The following is a 6,542-nucleotide window of genomic DNA, read 5'->3' as shown; positions in this document are numbered from 1 at the left end:
CCGCGCAGATTAGGGAAATCCACACCGACGCGCACGCGTACATGGCGCGCACGTGTGGATCACAAAAGCAATCGGCGCGCACGCACGCATAGTTCGTACGCGCGACAAGCTGCACGTGACCTCATTAAAGAAAATCGTGCATGGCGATTTCTGAGGCTCAAGAGGCCCAAATTCAAGCTAGTTCTGCATGGAAAAGACCCAAGGATGCTAGGGGAAAGGGGGGATCATTCATTTTACACTTAGACATAATTCTTAGCTAGTTTTTGGTTCTTGTTATTCTAGAGAGAGAAACCCTTGTTCTTCTCTAGATCTAGTTTAATTTGATCTTCCCTTGTTGAATTCTGAATTGGATCTTGTTAATTACTAGTTTTGATTGTTTAATTTGAATTTCTTAGCATAATTTTGTTTAGATCTTGTGTTAGTTTTATGTTTTCTTATCAATTGTCATTTTATACCCATTTCATGAATCTTGTGAATCTTGGATTGCTAATGTTATATTGATGATTTTCATGATTAATTGTGTTGTTTGAGTGATTGTATGTTGATAATTGTTAGTGGGTACTTCTTAATTTCAATTTAATTGCACTTTGAATATGTCTTTTAATAATGCTTACCATGTGTTTGATGAAATGTTTTCTTTGATTATGGAGTAGTTCTCTTTACTCTTGGCCTAGGCTAAGGGAATTGGGTAAACTTGAGTCATTGGGTCTAATGAATTTGATGATTTGGGAACCCTTAGTGGTCAATTTGATAGCCATTGACACTAGCCTACTACTAAGTCAATTAGTAGCTAGGTTGGACCTTATGGGTTGATGTTGACTAAACCATTTAACATACTTCAAGTATAGAAGTAGACTTAATGAGTTTGGTTCCTCATAGTTGTCAAGATATGGTTATTATACAAGGGTAGTGACCCCAATTCCCATGTCTAGCCAAGAGTTGCTTTATTATTCATATTTGAAAATCCCAAAAATCCTAATTGCTTGTATTAGTCATAGTTATTTGGTTAGTCTTAGAGTAGAATTATATTGGATGTTATCTTATTAATTTGGAATTGCTCACATCTTGCTTTAGTTGTTTGAATTAGTTTCTCGCACTCCAAGATTACTTGCTTGTTAAGATTCCTAGTTTAATTTCTTGCTCATGACTTGCAACCCCGGAATTCTAACCAATGTTGATGCACATATTTACCCATTCCTTGTGAGACGACCCGAGGTTTGAATACTTCGGTTACTTTTATTAGGGTTGAACTTGTGACAACCAATTCCTTCGAAATTTGATTTGAGGATTGTTGTTGGTTAGAGCTATACTTACAACAGGATTTTATTGAGAAATTCTATACCGACATAATCCGCAACCATCAAATTTTTGGCGTCGTTGTCGAGGAGTGGTTGCAACATATGCCTTGATATTGGTTATGTAAATTTGTGAATATTGTCGATAGTTTACTTTCTTTCAATACTTAGCAATAGTTTAGATTTCTTTTGTATGTGTACTATGACTCCCAAGTTTGATGACTCGGTCTCAGCCAAATTCTAGCTTAGCCGAGTTTGACCCTGAGATTGAAAGAACTTTGTTACATACTCGGCAAGCTAGACGGTGGTTGGACTATACGGCTAGTACTTTGGCCTCTCTTGAGGAACATACCGAATCACTAGACGGTACCGAGAGTGACTTGGAGTCCGCTACTTCCTATTCTTCTGTTGGCACTACTAATACATCTTTGCATCCTATAGGTGAACCATACATGGCGGAGCCACGACGGATCACTTTGCATGAGCAAGGATCTCCGGATATCATACTTCAACCTTTACAAGCAAGGTATCCCAACCTTGATCCAAACTTAGAGTTGAAGAGTAGCTTGATACATCTACTTCTTAAATATCATGGGTTGCTGGGTCAAGACCCCATCCGACATCTAAGAGACTTTCAAGTTGCTTGTTCTACGGCTCGAAGGCCTGGAGCCGATGAGTTGGCTATTATGGTTTTTTTCCTTTCCTTTCTCTCTTGAAGGACAAGCAAAGACCTGGTTTTATTCGCTACCAGATGAGATTGTGACCAATTGGGATTTCTTGAGAAGAGAGTTTCTAGATAAATTCTTCCTACCGGAGAAGATCGATTATGTCCGAAAGGAGATCTCGGGTATAATGCAAAGGGATCAAGAGAGTTTATATGAATATTGGACTCGGTTCAAGAGGCTATTGGAATCTTGTCCACACCATGGATTGAACACTCACTTGCTCATTAGTTACTTCACCGGAGGTCTTTGTGTGGAAGATAGAAGATTGTTCACCGCTTCTAGTGGTGGTTCCCTTTCAAAAAACAAGACGGAGGGAGAAGCTTGAAAATTGATAAATGATGTTGTCGAGGCTACACAACATGTAAGGGTGAGAAGTAATCCTCTCAAGGGTGTGGTAGAACCATCCCCTTCCGAAGCAAGCTTGACCAAGGTGCTTGGGGATATGATCACTATCCTCACGCAAATACAAAAAGATCAAAAGGAATAATACTCCATCCAAGTCATCCAAGCCCCATCCCCAGTTGCTCAACTTGAAGGCCCTCCTAGGATTTGTGGTTTGTGCTCTAGCACCACATATTACACCGATCAATGTCATCAAATTCAAGAGGAACATGCCCTTTTCATGGCCAATGTGAATTACAACAACCGTCTGCCCTATCCTTCTCATGGCCAAAATAACTACCCTCATGGTAGTAATCAACATCAAAGGTGGAGGGATAATGCACAAGGGAGCAATCAAAACCAAAGATGGAACAACTCTTCTTCTCATTACAACAACAACCAATCTTCATCACAATACCATCATAACAACACCAACCACCAAGCCAACCAAAATCACCCCAACCAAAACCAAAATAACTACACCAAATATCAAGCACCACACCATAGACAACAATCCAACCAAACCTTTTCATCTTCCACCAATCAAGTTGATGAGTTTAGAGCCGCTTTGGAGAAACGAGACGAGAGCAACAAGGCTCAATTTGATGCCTTCGGTGCTCAATTGGCTAATCTCACCAACATGCTTTCAAAGATGACCATGCCCTCTGATGCCAAGGCATCTTAGGCTAGTTTCACTAGCATTTTTCTGTTAGTTTTAGTTGTTTTATGCATTTTCTTGAGCTTAAAGTAACCAAGAATGGTTAAATGAATAACAAAGCAATGAACCATCCAAACAGTATGATTTTGATGCAAATTCCATGAGTTTTTAGTTATATTACTTGAACGCTATGAATGGAAGATTTCTCATGAAATTTTGCAAGACTTTGATGCAGTTGTTTGGATGATTTCAGGGAAGAAGAGGCTAGGCAAGGAAGCAACAAAATCAATAAAGGAAGCTTGAATATCACATGTGGAGTTTAAGTTCCAGTTTAAGCTTAAACTGGAACTCAAACTACCAAGCCATATAATGCTGGGAACTATCAGTGGCGTTTAAGCTCCAGTTTAAGCTTAAACTGGAGCTTAAACGTGTTCGACCATTCTCCTCCAGGGTTGCTTTCTTCATTTCCACGTTTAAGCTTCAGTTTAACCTTAAACTGAAGCTTAAACGTGTTCGACAATCCACACTCCAGACTTGCCTTCTTCCATTTCCACGTTTAAGCTTCAGTTTAACCTTAAACTGAAGCTTAAACGTGTTCGACAACTCCACACTCCAGACTTGCCTTCTTCCATTTCCACGTTTAAGCTTCAGTTTAACCTTAAACTGAAGCTTAAACGTGCTTGAATTATACCACCTCCAGGAGTGTCCAACGTTTAAGTTGCAGTTTAAGCTTAAACTGCAACTTAAACGCCACTAATTGAAAAGGTTTCTGGGCCAAAGATATTGCAGTTTAAGTTAGCATTTGAGCACAAACATTAACTTAAACGTACTCTGGTATGAAACCCAATTGAATATCATGGTTTATGGGATTGGGCCTGAAGAATTGATGAGTCTGGAATTTCAAATTGTTGAGTCATGTGTCATTACTTGATTATCACTAAGTTGGCTCAATGAATGTTACAGAATTGGATCAGCAGCCTCATCAGGATTATGGATCATAAACCCAAAGCAAAAGGAAATCAGGGAAAGGCCTCAAAGCCCAAGAAACACAACAGAAGCTCAATTTAGAAAGTGTATAAATAGGATAGAATTTAAGTTGGTTGGCACTCGGGGGGGGGGGGGGAATTTTGGGGATCACTTTTTCTAGTTTTCATACTTTTTGTAATTGAATTCAGAGCTATGACTCACTAAATCCCCTTTCATTGGGTTAGGGAGCTCTATTGTAATTCAATGAATCAATAATAGTTTTTATCTTCTTCTTCAACCTTTTCTCTTGAATTTTGTTAGAAAGCTTCTCGATCTAATTCCATTGGTTAGTTGTCTTGGGAAAGAAACTATCCATAATTGGAATCCTTCGGAACCTTGGGAAAGGAATGGAGGATTCATGCTAGAGAAGCTTTCTCACAGTGAATTGGATTGGGGTTTGGATGGATATTGTGACATGTAATCCTACCAAATTGTGGTTCATGAAACTGTGTGGTATAATCAGTGATCGAGCATCATCTCTTCTTATGAACATTTAAACCAAGGGATTGGGAATTTGTTTGTTTTTAGAGAGAATTGGTGAGCCAAGGGATTGGGATCCAATCATATAAGATTGCCAAGCAAAATTCAATGAATGCATTGGTTGAGGAAGGGAAAAAAAAATGTTTGATTCGGAGATCTCAATATCTCCTGAAACCCAATGAATTCCCCATTTCTGATCTATCACTTCTCTTTACATTCTGCAATTAAATTCATGCAATCACCCCGATCCCTTTTTAATTTCAGCAATTTAGCTTCTCGCTCTTTAATTCATGCAATTTTACATTCCGCAATTCTCATCTAAATCTTGATTCCGCTCAACTAGAACACACTTCTAATCTGAATTGCTCACTCAACCAATCCTTGTGGGATTCGACCTCACTCTATTGTGAGTTTTTACTTGACGATAACCGGTGCACTTGCCGGAAGGAATTTTTGCCGATCGTGCAATTTCTTAAAATCGTAGCATCAAGTTTATGGCGCCGTTGCCGGGGATTGGTTTTCGATTGACAATTCTCAAATTGGAAGTTAACTAGATTGAGCATTTTTCTTGCTTTGTTAATTCAGTTCAAGTTACTTGTTGAATTTTAATTTCTGCACTCTGTTACATGCTTTCTTTCTTTATGCCTTTAAATTCAAGAAACTAACTCACTGACTCACTAACTATTTGAATTAATTCCTCAACTGCTCTAACCATACTCTTCCATTAACCAAGAGTATTTTACTTGTTTGTTGCCTGTGCTGTGTTTTTGTATGACAGGTAGGAGAGGAGAGACATCAACTCCTCATTATACCGAACCAGAGAGGACCCTTCATAAACTTAGAAGGGAAGCAAGAGGGAAGAGAGTACTGGGAGAAGAAGAATCTGAAGGAGAATCTGAGGACAATTTTGAGGAAGCTCTAGATCTCAACATGGATAGAGAAGTTCACAACCATGAGAGAGCTGATGGAAACAATGCCATTCCCGAGAGGAGGGTTCTTGGTTCATACATAAACCCAACCTCTGGGAATTGTGGTAGCAGCATTTAGAAACCACCCATTCAGGCCAACAATTTTGAACTCAAACCACAGCTAATATCACTTGTGGAGGATCATTGTTCATTTGGTGGGAGTGCTAATGAAGATCCAAACCAACATCTCACAAAATTCCTGAGAATTTGCGACACTGTGAAGTCCAATGGAGTCCAGGAAGATACCTATAAACTGCTCTTGTTCCCATTTTCACTTAAGGACAAGGCAGCTAAGTGGCTGGAATCATTCCCAAGGGGGAGCCTAACAACCTGGGATGAGGTGGAAAGCAAGTTTCTGGCACGTTTCTACCCCCCACAAAAGGTCAATAGGCTTCGATCTGAGGTTCAGACTTTTAGACAACAAGATGGTGAAACTCTCTACGAGGCATGGGAGAGATTCAAGGATTTGACAAGGAAATGCCCACCAGACATGTTCCATGACTGGGTGCAATTGCATATTTTCTATGATGGACTTTCTTATGAATCAAGGAAGGCTGTAGACCATTCATTAGGAGGTTCATTGAACAGGAAAAAGACTGTGGAAGAAGCCATTGAAGTGATTGAGACAGTGGCTGAGAATGAGTACTACTATGCTTCAGAGAGACACAACACTAAGGGAGTCATGGAGCTGAACCATGTTGATACAATTTTAGCCCAAAACAAGGTGTTTGCCAAGCAACTAGTAGAGCTCACCAGGAAATTTGAAACAAAGCAAGTGGCTGCAATACACACACAAGATCAAGAGGAAGTAAGCACTGAAGGAGGTGATTGGGAAGAGGCCAATTATGTAGGAAGTCAACAAAGGCAACCATATGATCCACATTCCAACACTTACAACCCAGGCTAGAAAAACCACCCAAACTTTGGGTGGGGAAACCAGCAAAACCAACATAACAAGTCCACATACCAAAACTCCAACCAAAGATCATACCAAGCCACACAAAACACT

The 6,542-nt window shown here is 39.7% G+C and overlaps 1 non-coding gene across 1 annotated transcript; it reads right to left on the bottom strand.

Moving 5' to 3' along the window:
• Positions 1-5,921: 5,921 nt before the first annotated feature.
• On the bottom strand, positions 5,922-6,025 carry LOC148576595 (small nucleolar RNA R71). The gene has a single exon (XR_015903040.1). It is a non-coding gene; the product is annotated as a small nucleolar RNA R71 (small nucleolar RNA).
• Positions 6,026-6,542: the final 517 nt, after the last annotated feature.

Source organism: Arachis ipaensis, chromosome B1, assembly GCF_059453495.1.
Source record: "Arachis ipaensis isolate K30076 ecotype BB chromosome B1, ASM5945349v1, whole genome shotgun sequence".
Classification (NCBI taxonomy): Eukaryota; Viridiplantae; Streptophyta; class Magnoliopsida; order Fabales; family Fabaceae; genus Arachis; species Arachis ipaensis.
Note: the sequence above shows the minus strand (reverse complement) of the source record. Positions and strands in the feature narration are given on the sequence as shown.